This window comes from Lissotriton vulgaris, chromosome 11 (genome assembly GCF_964263255.1).
Source record: "Lissotriton vulgaris chromosome 11, aLisVul1.2, whole genome shotgun sequence".
Lineage (NCBI taxonomy): Eukaryota > Metazoa > Chordata > Amphibia > Caudata > Salamandridae > Lissotriton > Lissotriton vulgaris.
In genome coordinates this window covers 502859107-502875680 of record NC_141699.1, presented here as the reverse complement: position 1 = coordinate 502875680, position 16574 = coordinate 502859107, and positions in this window count along the sequence as shown.

The following is a 16574-nucleotide window of genomic DNA, read 5'->3' as shown; positions in this document are numbered from 1 at the left end:
TCGTTTTCCACCTCTTCTTCTCTCTCGATCCTACCGAGAGACAAGATGGCGTCCGCTCCGGACTGTTTAGAATGTTGACAGACACCGGAGAGCCAATCAGCTTTCTGCGCGCAAAGTTCCGATAAGCGAAAAGTAAGCGGACCGGATCGCTGCCCAGAGCGCTGTTACAGATATATATCTTGGTTTGAACGTTAATTTCTCAAAAACTACTGGAGCACATATATTGAGACCTAGCAAAGGCACATCGGGCTAACAGTCCCTACAATTTTGCCAAGTTTCGTGCAAATCCATTCAGCCGTTCGAGCTAAAAGTGAGTCCAACCGCCCTATGGAAAAATGAATGGGAAAAACACGTTTTGGGACCCCCCTTTTTTCTCAGCCCCCCCTTGACGAAACCCCACCAAATTTTCAGGGGCTGCTCAGAAACAAAATGTGCCATTTTCCTGAACATTTCAGCCGATTCCGTCCACAAACGCCAAAGTTATTAGACATAGAATTTTCAAAAGTCCCATAGGGAAAAAATTCTAACTATATATACCTACTGGCGATAGCCAGTAGGTAATATATATATATATATATATATATATATATATATATATATATATATATATATTTGAACAAGCAGATAGTCCTGCACTTCCAGTACTCCGTCTGGCGAACAAAATCCCAAAGTAAGGCAATAGGTGTTTCTTAGACCAAGTCTAACAGCGTGGCGGACTTTATATATATATAATATATATATATATATATATATATATATATATATATATATATATATATATATATATATTTCCGCACTTGCGCCTTTTCTGCGACAGACTTGGATTCTTGACCATCAAACAGGAAAAAACACGGAAGACCCAGAGTGCAGGTGAGTTTCTTTATTCCTCAGCACACCACGACAGCATAACGTTTCGGCCTACACAGAGGCCTTGGTCACATGACGCACTGAGAGAGTTGCAAGAAATTTAAAGTGCTCATGCAACAGCGACGGACACATTTGATTGGTTACATTTGAAGCAGTGGGAGTGTTTAACTGCGTTTGAAACTGATTTGTTTGCAATTGCAAGGGCGGGGAACCAATTATGTTAACGCAATTGCCCTTCACATTAATAACTGTATAAATACATTTGTAATATCCGACAATTCAGGTGGGTTATTTAAGTTAATTCATGGGCACGCAAGGTATGTACAAAATTCATACGAAATTTCATATACTTACAAGATGTGCAAAGAGAAACCCTCAATCAAATTACATTGGGATTAAGTGTCTTAAAGCTAACGGCATAAATGCTTTAGATGCAACAAAAATCAATGCACAATATACCAAAAGGTCCCTCATATATAAAATATATACACCAAATTTCATATATTTACATCTATATACATCATGAAACCTTCCAACTACTACCATCTAACTACTTAAATGCGGTGTAGTAGTATCATAGTCGGATATACAGGGCACAATTATGCGTACATTTTGACACCTCCCCATACCTTTTCCAATGTTAGATGTTTATACTTAATCAAACCAAAAAACCATCGCTGTTGAATGTGCTAAATAAACAGGTGCAGTTAAAAAACAGTATGTATATTTTTTCTCAGATAGTAAGCTTAAAATTGGTTACATTAAGCTTCTGAGGTATGCAGCAACCATATGAATCGACATTATTCTTATGACCTAGTGTTTTTTATCTTGTATAGTCATATTTGATTACCAAAGGACCAACACTGATGGCTAAGGCAGGTACTATTTCTTCACATTGCCAACACCATGAGTGCGAGGAAATGGTGAGGGTACAACAAGAGGCTTTCAGATGTTGTGTTTCTTACAAACAAGTGTAAAAATCCTCCGTGGAATTGAGGCCATTCGGGCTCTTGCTGTCCATCTCCAGGATATATCTGGTCTCAAGTGCCCTTAAGATCCCATCCCGGTTACCACCCCTCCTCAAAGGGCCTACTGAGTCAATAGCATAATATTTAAGGAGACTACTGTTGTTACCATGGAACTCCTTAAAATGTCGTGCGACAGGGTAGGTGGCGTCATTGGTATTGATTGCCCTAATATGCTGGAGTACCCTTTTGTGGACCTGCAATTTGGTACTACAAATGTATTGCAGGCCACAGGGGCACTCCAGCACATACACCACATACTCCGACTTGCACGTGAGTTGCTTATTGATCTTACGGGGCACTGCAGAGAATGCTGTAAGGAACTCAGTCTTATTGAGCCCCTGAGAGCAAGCTTTACAGCTGGAACACTTCCTGAACCCCCGACTGGCAGCTAGCCAATTTTTTGGGGGTATTACCTCAGGACTAGATTTAACTAGTGCATCCTGTAGAGAGAACGCCTTCCTGTAAGTAATGGCTGGTTTATTGGGCATGTGTTCACCAATGACTGGATCTAATTTGATCAGGTTCCAGTATTGGTTGACGATCTTTCTAAGTGCCCCGTGCTGGCTACTGTAGGTCCAAATGAGCCTGATAGGCTGCTCAGTGCTAGCAACGGTGTTTTTCTGTACTTTCTTGTGGGTCAGTGCTTGAGTGCGTGACAAGGCATTAGCTTTTCTAATAGCTGTGTCAATTAGCTGCTCACTGTATCCGCAGGCAAGGAACCTTTGTTTGCTGGCTGCCTGCGCAATTTTGCAGTGGGAGTCCGTACTACACACCCTACGGATTCTAAGCATCTCCCCATAGGGGATGCTTCTAATCAAATGTGGGGGGTGATGACTTCCCGCATGCAAAATGGTATTGCCCGCTGTGGGCTTCCTATAAAGCTTGGTTTCAAGCCTACCCTGACTGACCTCCAATGTAACGTCAAGAAAGTGTGCTACCTGCTGACTGATGTGAGACGTGAAAGACAGGTTGAATGAGTTATAATTCAAAACCTCAATGAAATTGACTGCTTCTTCATATGTTCCGTGCCAAACCATCAGAATATCATCGATATACCTGTACCATCTGATGATATGACGGGTACAGATATCGTGGTGAATGCCTCTGAGGACCTGTCTCTCCCAGTATCCCATGTGAAGACAGGCGTAACTGGGAGAGAAACAGGCCCCCATGGCAACACCCCTGACTTGTTGGTAGTATCGATTTAGGAACATGAAATAGTTATGGTGCAGACAGAAACTGATCATAGCCAGCAACATTTTGTTATGCTCCACTAATTCTATGGGTCGCCTACCCAAAAATAACTCAACAGCCCTTAACCCATCTGCATGCACTATACTTGTGTATAACGATGACACATCTAGCGTAATCAACCAAAAGTCATCATTCCACTCAAACTCATCCAATTTCCTCATCAAGTCACTTGAATCTTGAATATATGATTCAAGTGACAAAACATGCTCTTGGAGGAACAAATCAATGTACATGGTGGCTTTTTCCAGCAACCCACCGCACGCCGATATGATGGGTCTACCTGGCGGCTTGGTCGCGTCCTTGTGCACCTTCGGGATCAGTACAACACGGGGGTTACAGGATGGTCATTCTTTAAACACTTCAACTCATCCATGCTGATAAGTCCGCTGGATCGCCATCCCATTAGGAGAGGGTGGAAGTCCGATTGTGCCTTCCTCAGTGCATTAAAGTCACAATGTCTGTAGCAGTTCGGGTCATTGAGCTGGAGGTAAGCTTCCTCCATATATAATGATCTGGGCCAGAGCACAATGTTGCTGCCCTTGTCCGATTGTCTGACAATTATATTTCCATCTGACTTCATTTTGCTGATTAATTTCTGGTACTCACTGTTACCATAATGTTTGCGATAGTTTGCTTTCAACGTTTTCACATGCAGGGCCTTTATTTGTTTAACAACAGCATCCTGAAAGATATCAATGTTGTCATATGGAGTTACAGGGGTGAAGGTAGACCGTGGCTTTAAATTACTTAGGCCACCAGTTTGAATATTCACATCCCCCTGCGTATTCTGTGTATTTGGAGCTTCAGCTCGCAAGCCCGCCAAGTCCTGCATCAACGGGATATCATGAACTGCCAGGCCTTGAGCAGTGGACTCCATACCAGGCCTTTTGGCAGGCCCCCGTGATTTGCTGTTGGCAAAATGTTTTTTAAGTTTCAATTTGCGTGTGAATTTAAAAAGGTCTATTCTCATATCTGCATAATTGAAACTGCTCGGTGGGCAATATGACAAACCTTTAGACAGGATGCTGATTTCTGCGTCAGAAAAAGTGGTGTTGGTCAGGTTGATGACGGATAGATCATTGTCCAGTATATTTGAATGGTTGCTGGTTTGTACCGTGTTGGCTACTTCTTTTTGGTGGCGTTCCAACGCTTGTAATTCCGCTTCTTGGGCTTTTCGCTTAGCGCAACTTTTTCTGCGCTCTCGTCGCTTTTCATTGGGGCTTTTTCTGATGCTGGGATGCGTGGGCGCAGAGTCTCGCGCCTGTCCTGTCTGACACACTCCAATTCTTCTTCCACAGTCAGTCGTGTAAACCCCAGACGATCTGAAAATCTACCGGCTTCCGCTTCAGACCCACTATCGATATTTGAACTTAGGTCTGTGAGGCTTGAACCCCCAGGAGAGTTGGATCGCACCTGGGTTGTGCTGTGAGCTTTATTCTGCGTTGTGCGTGAGTCTTTTAGTTTTGAGGCTTTGATCGCATCGTACTTGCGCGCAAACGTGAAGATTCTTCCTTCATTGTAATCTGTTTTGTCGCGCTGGAACTTGAATGCTTTGCGCTTTCTAATGACATCTTCTTCCTTCTGCACTCGTTGTTCCATTACCTCTCGATATTTCTTGCACTCCAACACAATATTCGTGTCCTCCTCACACAGACTCGTTATTTCTGCCTCAAGCACATCAATCTCTGCCTGTATTTTCGACCTGTCACTCTCCGCATAGCGAACCAGCATTGTAACTAAGCGGCGAGATGAATCCAAGCTCCATTCAGCCCAATCCTTGAGCATTGCTGGGTCCATGTACTCGTAACTTGGAGCTAACATGACCCTTAGTCCACGTGGTATGCGGTTCACTTCAAGGTAGCGGCTCAGTGAACGATGCTCCCACCATTTAGATTGTTCCCTTTTTAAAAGTTTTTCCAACGCTTTGAATTTTTCACGGAGGTTCGAACCCCCAGTAGCACACGTTTCCTCAGAAGCAATCACAGACGGCCCCCCAGCCGGGGAGTCGTCAAAAGCTTCCAAAGCGGCAACCTCTCTCCCCTTGCGTGCGCCGGCCGCCATGGTGTTTGCTGAAATTTAAACTAATGTCGCACTCACTCAGAACGGGGAAGCTGCTGTAATCGCGGCTCGTCCTCCGACTGTGCACACCTCCTCCACCGGGACAATTCCGTACCTTAGTTCGCCGTCGAAGAAATGCGAGCGCCAGGAATTTGAGACAGCCGTCCCAAAACAGCACCCAACACGCAGCAACAGCAAACGATTTCTCAGATGTCCAGGGGCTCAAGCAGTAACTCCCCAACGGGAGAAATAACGACTTCCGGGTCACCGGACGCCACGGTTTCCTGCTGCTCAGCCGCTTACGGAGGAGGGGTCTTCCAGACACCGGAGAAACACTCAACCGGCTATAAATGTTTCCGCACTTGCGCCTTTTCTGCGACAGACTTGGATTCTTGACCATCAAACAGGAAAAAACACGGAAGACCCAGAGTGCAGGTGAGTTTCTTTATTCCTCAGCACACCACGACAGCATAACGTTTCGGCCTACACAGAGGCATTGGTCACATGACGCACTGAGAGAGTTGCAAGAAATTTAAAGTGCTCATGCAACAGCGACGGACACATTTGATTGGTTACATTTGAAGCAGTGGGAGTGTTTAACTGCGTTTGAAACTGATTTGTTTGCAATTGCAAGGGCGGGGAACCAATTATGTTAACGCAATTGCCCTTCACATTAATTACTGTATAAATACATTTGTAATATCCGACAATTCAAGTGGGTTATTTAAGTTAATTCATGGGCACGCAAGGTATGTACAAAATTCATACGAAATTTCATATACTTACAAGATGTGCAAAGAGAAACCCTCAATCAAATTACATTGGGATTAAGTGTCTATATATATATATATATATATATATAATATATATATATATATAATATATATATATATATATACATATATATATATATATATATATATATATATATATATATATATATATATATATATATATATATATATATATATATATATATATATATATATATATATATATATATATATATATATATATATATATATATATATATATATATATATATATATATATATATATATATATATATGCACAGAATGTCTCCACACACGCTGCTTTCTATCCTCCAGGATCGGCAAAGCACGAAGAGAGAGACACGGACCACAGGATCTGACATCAGGTTAATTGTTTAATGTGCAGGTGAGGCAACAAACAGCATGACGCGTTTCGGGCCCGAGGGCCCTTGGTCACATATATATATAAAACAAACTTAAACTAACCTCACTGTGGCATGAAAGGAGAACAAGACTGTTTAACTTTATCATATTTTTTAGGAAACAATACATGTAGTGAATCTTTCGTTGCTAGTGTGTTACAACATGTATAACTTTCTTAAATTGCAGATTGCCTACCCCCAGTTGCGAAGGAGAATACTGTTTAATTAAAGACAACTAAGGATTATGCAGTCTCTTCTTTCACGGTTTATTTTTCACAGTATTTTAACGACTTGTAAAACCCACGATCCTGTAGTCCGAACAGGAAGTGTCATAAACAAAACACAGTATAAAAGGGTCCAATGTATTCATGGCGTCCTCTTTTCTTGATACACTCAGAGGATTTGTTTCCAATGTCTTTTCACAAAATAAAAATCAAGAACAACAATAGAAACCCCAGAAACAACCCATTAACTCCTCCTGTCCGTTACAATTGTTAACTTGAATCCAAATATAAACATCTGCTTGACACTTAGGTTCGGATCTCCAGTTCTCAGATCATTCATTATCTGATTTTATGCTCCAGAGTTTACAGGAAAACCACAAAACCGATCATATTGGGTGGGAGAAGTACAGATAGGGGATAATACTTGACTCCATTGTCATTAAAAAAAATCAGGACTGTCTTTCACAACTGGCTAGAGGAATGTGCAATTTTATAACAAGTCCTCTTAGGAGGACTTCCATTGACCCTCTTTTTTTCTGTTCCTGTCACAGGAAAAAGTCCCAGCATCAAAAGTGGGGAAGTGTTTTTATCAGGACAGGTACTAGGAACTGGGTGGTAGGAGTTTTCTGTATTCCTGCAGATTTGGAGGGTTACATCACAGAAATGCAAGGGAAATTAGTGATGTTAGGCAAAGTTTGAGGTTTGCAGGACATTGTGGGTAAGAAAATGTTGTGTGATCCATGCTAGGCATGCCACCATGAACTCCCCTCAATGTCTAGTTTTCAGAACTTTGTGGGTCTGGTGGAGTTTTCAAGATGCCAACCTACGCAAGTCACCTCAGCAAGTGTGGCAATATTGCGATCTAGCTCATTCTCTAGGTATAATGAACACAAATATACCCCAATATAGGCCTAGGTAGTTACACAATCCTTTACCTACATCTGTCCTACCATTGTTCTACATAACAGATCTGACGCTGACCTTTTACCTTATTGGGTGCTACATGACTGTTGTGGGGTTTTCTTCGAAAACTAGCCTCATGTAATATTCATGAGGATTCACAATATCACAGGATTACCATCTTCTGAATAATAACTCTGTATAAGGGCCACCTCTATTGTCATACTTGACCGACATGCCCACAGAACACTTTGAGGTAGAAGCCCTGGGGGTACCTTTCGTGTATATAAGCACTACATCTTCGCTGGGCAAACCAGAGGAGAAAAAGACTTCCATGCTGACACACTGACGCGATATGCTGAGGTTCCTGTACTCAGACACTCCAGCACACAGTTGACTGACATCCCTTGCGGGGTGTCCTTCTTGAGACCAATACGGGGTCTTTCACTCTCCCACATCAGGTAATGGAGTTGGCTTTATGGAGTGGAGTGGTGTGGTGTGGCTCACTGGTTAGAGGCGGGAGACCTGGAAGCAGAGGACGGCCCGGGAACGGGGTTCAATTCCTGACACAGCAGGGTTGTGAACCAGGGTCAGCGGACTCGATAATTCTCGCCTCAGTGCCTTCTCTAACCAGGGATCACACTTGGCAACTCTGGGCATTAGCTTGCCTCATCTCCACAACGACCCCCCACAAACGCTGGGGATGCCTGGTTTCACCTAGGAGATACCCAGGAGGGAACATCTCACAGGGAAAGCCAGGACGGGTTCCCCAGTGGTCTACAGGACACCTCCGGGTAGCAGTGTGCTTTACTAGACACACACATTTACATTGACTTTATCCTAAGGGGATTCTTGGCTATACATCTACATACATGATAGGTACACTTAGGTACGTCTAGTTAGGGTTTGCATCATAGGAGTACGCATTATTACTGTCATGTATCTGTATGCCTATATTTATTAATTGCTTTAGCACTATGGTAGAATTCTACCTTTTCTTTACTCTGCTGGTGCTCATAATCGTATGTATATGTTTCTCTCTAGTGGTGAATACAGCACACGTATTTTACATTAAAATGATGCTGGTTTAATAAATGTTAATTGAAAAATGTCCTCACCGTTTAGTCTGTGTATCTCTCTGAGACAAAGTGAGCACGAGTGACTGAGTGAAAAGCACTGTACTGTTTCCACGATCCCTGAGGGGGCAGGGTTGTCATGTTTGATAGTTGCCAGAAGCTTTTAGTTCCTTGGTAAGAGGAGCTCATAGTGGCACTGTGAGCTAGCTTGACTAACATATCCTCTGAGGGTGTCTAGAATCAGTCTGGGCACCAATCCCTTAAATTATGTTGTCTAAACGTGCAGATCCTATATAGATTTGTAGGAACTACATGACACAGGCTTTCGGGGGACAAATTTTGGGCAACCTCCTCAATTGAGATAAACATCCTATCTGCTCCTGGGGGGCAGAGGGCAAGAGGCTCTGTTACCCCTTCTGGGGCAGGATATGGCCTGATTCTAGAGTGTGCTGTCCCATTCTTTTATCTGTTTTGTACAATTTGGATATCCCGGAAGTCCAGTGGTGTTAAACCTGTCAACCTTAGGGTGGTCTTGCCCCCAACATCTTGCCTTCTTCCTCCATTTTTTCTGGCCTTGATTTCGCTGACCTTAGGACTCTGAGCACATTATTCACTGCTACCCAGTTCTAAAGTGCATGTGTTATCTCCTCTAAACCTGGTAACATTGACTAATCCCAGTTGGCATATTTGATGTACTTATAAGTCCCTAACAAAGTGGTACTATGTGTACCCAAGATCTGTAAATGAAATTATACTAGTGGGCCTGCAGCCCTGATCGTGCCACCCACTTAAGTAGCCTTTTACCATATCACAGGCCTGCCATTGCAGAGCCTGTGTATGCAGTTTAAACTGTCATTTCGACCTGGCAATACGTAATGTTTTATCCATTATGTACCAAATGTACCAAAGCCAGGCTTTGGTACATTTGTCGTAAAAACGAATGCTCTTTCCGCAAAAGGCCTTATAATAATTCCATGAATGTAATGGATAAAAAATTACGTATTATGTTTTGAGCCTTTGCGTAATCAGGTTTTAACCAAAAGTGTCTAATATATAAACCTGGTAGAATTATTTGGTAGAGTACAATCGTGAAGTTAGACAACAAAAATATTTTTTTGATAAATGTATTGTGTAATGTGTAATGGTGAAATGTCTTCAATGTCTTTTGTATTGTAAAAAGTGTTTGTAGTAAATGTAAATATATGTCCCGTGCACGGCCACGAAAAAACCTTAGACTTGTTCAAAAAATCGTTGAAATTTGTATTATCCCTTTTGCTTAAAAAAAAGTACATAAAAGCACTCAAGGATTAATTACCTTCGAGTGTGATTCTGCTCAAAATAAAAGAGTGGCAGATCAAAACAGTGACCGGGTCCCACTTTTAGAAAGTTGGCAGTTCCTTGCCTTAGCTATTGGGTGCCTGCAGCCTGCCTGGGTCGGATGACTTGATGCAGCTGACAGTAGAGCTCCCTGTATTCCTCCTAGACAGTCACACACAATGTAAGCTTAGGTGTGACTGGCTGGACCATCACTGTCAGGATGGGAGGCAGAAGCTGGGCACAGCCCCAATTATACTTTCATAGGCTGTGTTGTTTCTTCACAAACAGAGCTTAACAACCCTGCATTATCACTTCAGCCAGATTGGAACTGGGGCAGGGGAGGCAGGAAATTCCATGCACTTCAAAGATACCGTCTAGAAGCTTCTCCCACCTTCCAGAACCAGGACATCATGGTATAACGAAATACCTCGACAACAGCACTTCAGTACACTTCTGGACCTGTGGACACTCTGCCAGGAAGAAGGACAGCTGTGATGCTGAAGGACTGGCATTTTGCTGGCCTGCACTCGGCTGGACTCCTACTTTGCTGTGCTAATCTGCTGTCTGCTGCCCTCTTGCCTGTATGAGAAAGCCTTGACCTGCATCACTTGAACAAATAACTCAGGGTGATCTTCTGATCTGAAGCCTCAGTGACATAAAAAGTTTCCAACAACCTTGCATTTTCACCTGGACCCTGCCATCCATGAGTCTACCCTGCCAAGTGGTGCCACTCAAGTCCTGGACCCTTGAAAGTAGACTTAAAGTGCTTTACCAGCTTCTGTAGATCCAGTGGAATTGAAGCATCTCCTCTGCTATGCATCTCAACCCCCTGTAAAACCAACACATCTCTGCTGCTGCTTGAAATGGACCCTTTGCAAAGAATCTCATCGCCCCCTTGGCTTGCATCGCATACGGAACAGGCACTATGTGACACTTCGTGATGTAGGCCCTTCAACGGTAGCCTTGCCACCAATGCCGGATTCCACATCACAGCCTCGCAGCTCTTCGGAATGAACACATCATCCCTAATGGCAAACTTCGCATTGTAAGCCCTGTCGACCGGATCCTTAATGTTGATGCAGTAGGACATTGCACCAAAGCCTCGCTGCATATTGGAACTGACACATCGCTTTGGCTGCTCGGCTCATCTTCAATGATGATCCACAGAATGTTCTCCAAACCAGGATTTAATATGTTCATATTCAGCAGGCCTAAATGGTTCCCTGAAGCCAGTCCGTGCTCCATCGCGGTCAGCCTGAACTTGTGACTTTGTCCCAGTTTAGCGCAACCAGATATCAAAAACTGGCACTTTTTCACCTCTTCATGCTATTTTTTATAGAAACATTAAAAATATTTTTCTTCAGTTCTACTAATTGGATTTTTGCCCCTTGTATCTTGTTTTATTTATTAAATTATGATCTATTTTTCTAAATCTGTTGTTGGCATATTTTGTGATGTGTTTTCATTGAGTTACTGTTTGGATTGTTGTACAAATATTTTACACATTGCCTTTAAGTTGAGCCGGACTACTCTGTGCCAAGCCATGAAGTTGGTGAGCACAGGTTAATCTGTGGTTTGCTTGTGTCGTAGCTTGACAAGGATCGTGGTTGCTGCTTGACCAGGGTTCACATCTCATTCAAACAAATACCCTATTTCATACAAGTAAGCATTCTGTCCTTCCAGGGGGAAATCAGAGGCAAACACCTTGCCTACCTGCCACACAGAGAAGCAGAAATACTTGAGTATCACTTTTGAGGTTGGGGGAATGGCCAATGTCAGAGTACAGCACCCGCAACTCCTTTATTTTGCCCCAGTTGCAAAATCCCTGGTGTCCAATGGCCTTTTTACCCCCATCCTATGGACCACATTTAGGTATTTGGCATGACCTCCTCAATTGGGATGAACCTCCTATCTGTCCCCCAGAGGGCAAAAAGACACCATTGCCCCTTCTGGAATGGGTTTTGGCCTGATGCCAGGGTGGAACGCACTATCATTTTGTTTGTTTTAGTACCATTTTAAAATCCCTAGTGTCCAGTTGGATTTCTTCCCCCAGGGAAGGCAGATTGGGGAAAACATCAAATCTGCCCATTGGGGGGGGGGGCAGTACAACTCTTGCCTGCTTTTTGGGGTGGCAGAATGGCAGCCCACACCTCCTATGTTTTTTTTCAAATAATTCCTGATGTCCAGTAGGGTTCCTACATCCAAGGAGGGCAGATTAGGGCACGCCTCTAATCTGCACCCAAGGGGGGCAGAAACACTAGTTTACATTTTTTGATGGAGGATATGGACATGCCATGGTAGGAAGCCCACATCCCTATGTTTATTTTTAATTAATTTTACCTGGTGTCTAGTGGGCTTTTAGCCCTTTATGGAGGTATATTGGAGGGTAATTGATCCCAACTGCCCACAGGGGAGGCAGAAGAACTAATATTTTGAGAGGTGGGCTGGGGAAGCACACGCCCTTGCCCAAGTGCCATATCCCTGTGGTAAAATCCCTAGAGTCAACAGGGGGATCCCTGCTTAGTGATCACTTTTCTGGGGTGTTTCCGAAGCAAAGATTCACTGGGTAGAGATATCATTGGAAATAGGAGATTCTCCCCTTTCCAGGGACACCTTCTTCTTGAAAATTGATGCTGAGATATGCCTCTGAGCCCCGATTCAGTGAAAGTGAAATGAGCTGATTGACTCGTTTCACTTTGTGTGGATATGATGTAAGTGCACCATTCACGCTGATCATTATTTACTCTAACAAAAACAAAAAGACTCAGGCTACTGGGGAAGCTTTTTCCCAGCAGCCCAAACTCAAACCTAGAAAATAAAAAACTCTCTGCTGCAAGCATAAGAGGGCCTTTTAATGCCTCTCCAATTTCGGCCAATGGCCGGCAAATGCATTGGGGAGGCAGTGTGGGCATCAGCTTTTGGCTGAAGCCGGCACTGAAAGATTTAAAGTAATATCTGTTTCCTAAATGTTTTCCAAGCCAACATTTCGTTCCTGTATTATTTGTAAAGGGTGGTTGTGACTTATGCTGAGCTGCTCTTTATTATGTTAAGCACATTTGTGTAGAGCTTTGCTGCTGTTTGCATGCTCTATCACCACTTTCTGAATGTGGAGCTTGCAAAATAATATCTCCAATAGGAAAATGGTTGAAAATTAGCTGAGTCATATGTTCAACAGTTGTGTGAGTCTGTTCACTTGCTGGCTTTATTAAGCAGAGCTCCTTGGGGCGATTTATCAGGTTGAGGTGCTATTCATACACCATAGGACCAACTTCTGGAGGTTCAACATCGAATGGAAAGCCTAGTGTGTATTGCAAAGCATATTGAAATGTGAATGTATGTTGGGTTTGCTGGGAACTGCTTGAGAGAGAGCAGGAGCTTAGACTGCTGAAAAATCAAACAAATAAAATATCTCATGATTTATGTCGAGAGCTTTTGAAAATTAATTTGTTGATAAAGAAGTTCAGCATAGATAAAAACATCCTTGCAGGTTTGCTGCTTCCTCTGCCCCACCTGAAAAAAACACTTGATTCCTTCTAACCATCCCCGCAGCCAGAACACCTTTAATAGGGAGACAAAGGGGGATATTCTCAAGAACATGCGATAATCATCGCCAAAACCGGTCAACGCAATCTTTCATATCGCTGTCTACCGCAGGAATATAACTGTTAACGTCCTTTTCACAACACAGTAGTAACATGCGCTAGTCTCCCAATAACGTGTCAAATATCTGCGATAAAATCTAAACCTGAATGTGAAAAAATTTGCTATGGGCCCAACTGTCAGGCAGGAAAAATCACTATAAAAGTGGCAGAAAACCACAAACAAAACACATATAAGTGTGAAGCATAATGGAGGTAGCCAGAGCAAGTACAGAGGACAACCAGAACCCCTCAACCCCCATGGAGGACCAGCCTGGGACCATCATTGGGGAGACAGTGGCAGGAGTTGGGGGACCGGACACTGCACAACATGACCTGAGCCAACAGCAACAGGGTGAGTAACAACAAGGGACTGGGGGGACGGGTGAGATGGGCAGAATGGCACACATGCACAAGTAAGTATAACACATCTGCGTACAAACCATGCCCAAGAGTCACAACTCCGACCAAGAGCCCAATTTATGCAAGTCTGCAACATCTCAGCACAGTATGTGCACAGAAGTAAAAGGCACACAGCCTGAAAAAGATAAGGGCCATCCAAATCAGAGCCGAAGGGGCAACTCACCCACAATGCACCATACACACTGAAGATGCAGAGCACCCCAACATTGACAACAATGTGGTACAAACTGCAACACTTTCACAACAGAAAAGAGAACACAATTGCTGCTGCTTGTGTTTAGAACATGTCCATTCACATTTGCATAGCAGGAAACTGGGAGATGACAATGTACAACTACAACCTCACATCACTGATGGCGTAGAAATGCCAAGTGTCCCGCTTCAAATAGGCACAATGTACATTGCCATGTAGTCTGACAGTAAACTTGTCAATCCGCATTTCCCCTTCACATTGCAGAGAGAGAATCAACACCTCCTGCAGAGCAGACCCAACAACTCAGCACTGATGATTAAGAGGAGCTCCCCAAAATCTACACTGAAGCACTCCAACAGCTCAGGGATAGCTCCGGCACCCCACCTCCAGGAGCAGGGCAGCCCAGCTGCATCCATGAACCCCACCCGCTGCACAGACCACACAGCACAGCACCCACCACCACAGATGTCTCCCAGGACACCCCATGACCAACACATGGCCTTCCAATGCCGAGTGTTAGGGTGCCAGGAGGAGATGTTGGACCAGCTGCGGGTTGGGTATGACCTTATGGCAGCCAAACTAGATGCCATACGTGGGTGTCTAAGTCCCATTAGGGTCCACTCACAGTCCATAACGGACACCCACTGTCCGCTCCTTGCTCTACAAAAATCCATGGCTGACATCGCTGGAGTCATGACTCAGCAAGGAGTTGCGTCACAGGCGAATGATCATGTAGAATATGGAACAGTGTGGGTCTCACAAATAGCTGCCACGGCTACACACCAGCTATGCTGTGATCGTCCTTGCCCTGCAGATCCTCGCATGGCATTGCCACCACAAGGTCTGGCGCGGATGGATGCTGGTGCTACCACTCCATCCACATCTCCTCCCCCTGAAGTGTCAGGGACACACAGTGCAGCAGACATTTCACCTCCTGCCCCTGATGTGTCACTGCCACACAGTGAAGCAGACAAAACACCACCACCCACATGTGAGGCACCTGACACATCAGAGGATGAAGATGATGATGATTCTGGCTTTGTGGTAAGAATGAAGTGGTAACATTCATCTCCGCCATATGGGTGGGTTCAGCTATGTTCTGCCCTCTGCATCATGCCCTTGAATAACACCTTCCACTGACCCCTTATACACTGAGCGACACTCACGTTGGACCTTTACATGGATTGCCATATTTGGTTTGGTTACCAATGACACAGCCATCACACTGTGGACTGTAGTCTTCCACTCCCTATGAACTTGTTAATCCTGAAAGGACTCTGGTTGGCCCTCCATGGGCCAACAATGTAAAGAGGGGTTTGCACTGCCCTGTACTCGCCCAGCTTCAACACTCCACTGAATGTGACTAAAACATTCCAATTCACACAGATGTGTCATGACCATGTTCAATAAAGAATGGAATTATGGATGAATATAGGGACAGTGATTCCACAAAAAGGTACTCTCTGGGTAATGCTATCAATGCACAGGTATGGCTGTGACCCAGATAGGCATTGAGACACACATTGTCATACAAATCAACACTCAACACTCATCACAGTTGAATACAAGTGAAGGTGAATAGACTTTATTAGCATATGCGTGTCAGTACCGGCAAGATAAGTGCCACAACATGCAGTCCAATGCAGCAGTATATCGGAATGAGGAACGTTGCAAGCGCCGCTGCCCACTCCGAGGGTGTGCCTCACCTTTCACAGGTGTGTGTTAAGACGTGTTGTTGTTGGCTCATGTATTCGGAGTCCAGGCAAATGCAGCCATGTCCACTCTTTTCGTGGGATATGTGGCCAGATCTCCAAAATGCAACAAGGTGTCAGAACATGTGCAATGTGTTCCAATCTGTAGTGGCTGCAGATACATAATTACTCGTCCATGAAAGTGATTGCAGCTTCATAGGCTAATATTTCCAACCTGAGGTCGTTGTCGACTTCATCAAACAGGATGGCGAGTTCATCCATTAGCAGGTCCGGCAGGTGTGCTGCGTCCATCCCCTTTCACCAACTTGCACTACAGCCCAATAGGGGAGCGGTTTAATGTGGTCACTGCACACGATGATTTGTGCAATCTTCCAGGTCCAGCTGCCAGCATGTATGGCAAGTATCAAGGCATCTCATAAATGGGTATCATGGTGACACTCCTGGTCGTGTGCCAACAGGGTTCGCACACACATCTCAAAATCTAGTTCATCTACCGTCCTGATGGATAGGCAGTTATCCATGCACCACTCAAATATGCACGATCGACAATGCAACTCAGGCTGAATGCAGGTGACGTTGGCAAGGCGGAAGCTTAGCCGGTAAAAAATACGCATCACTGCCAATGGGAGTGCCCCCAGTAAATGCAGCATACGTGTACTATACAGTTCCACGTGACCGGGTTTGTGCAT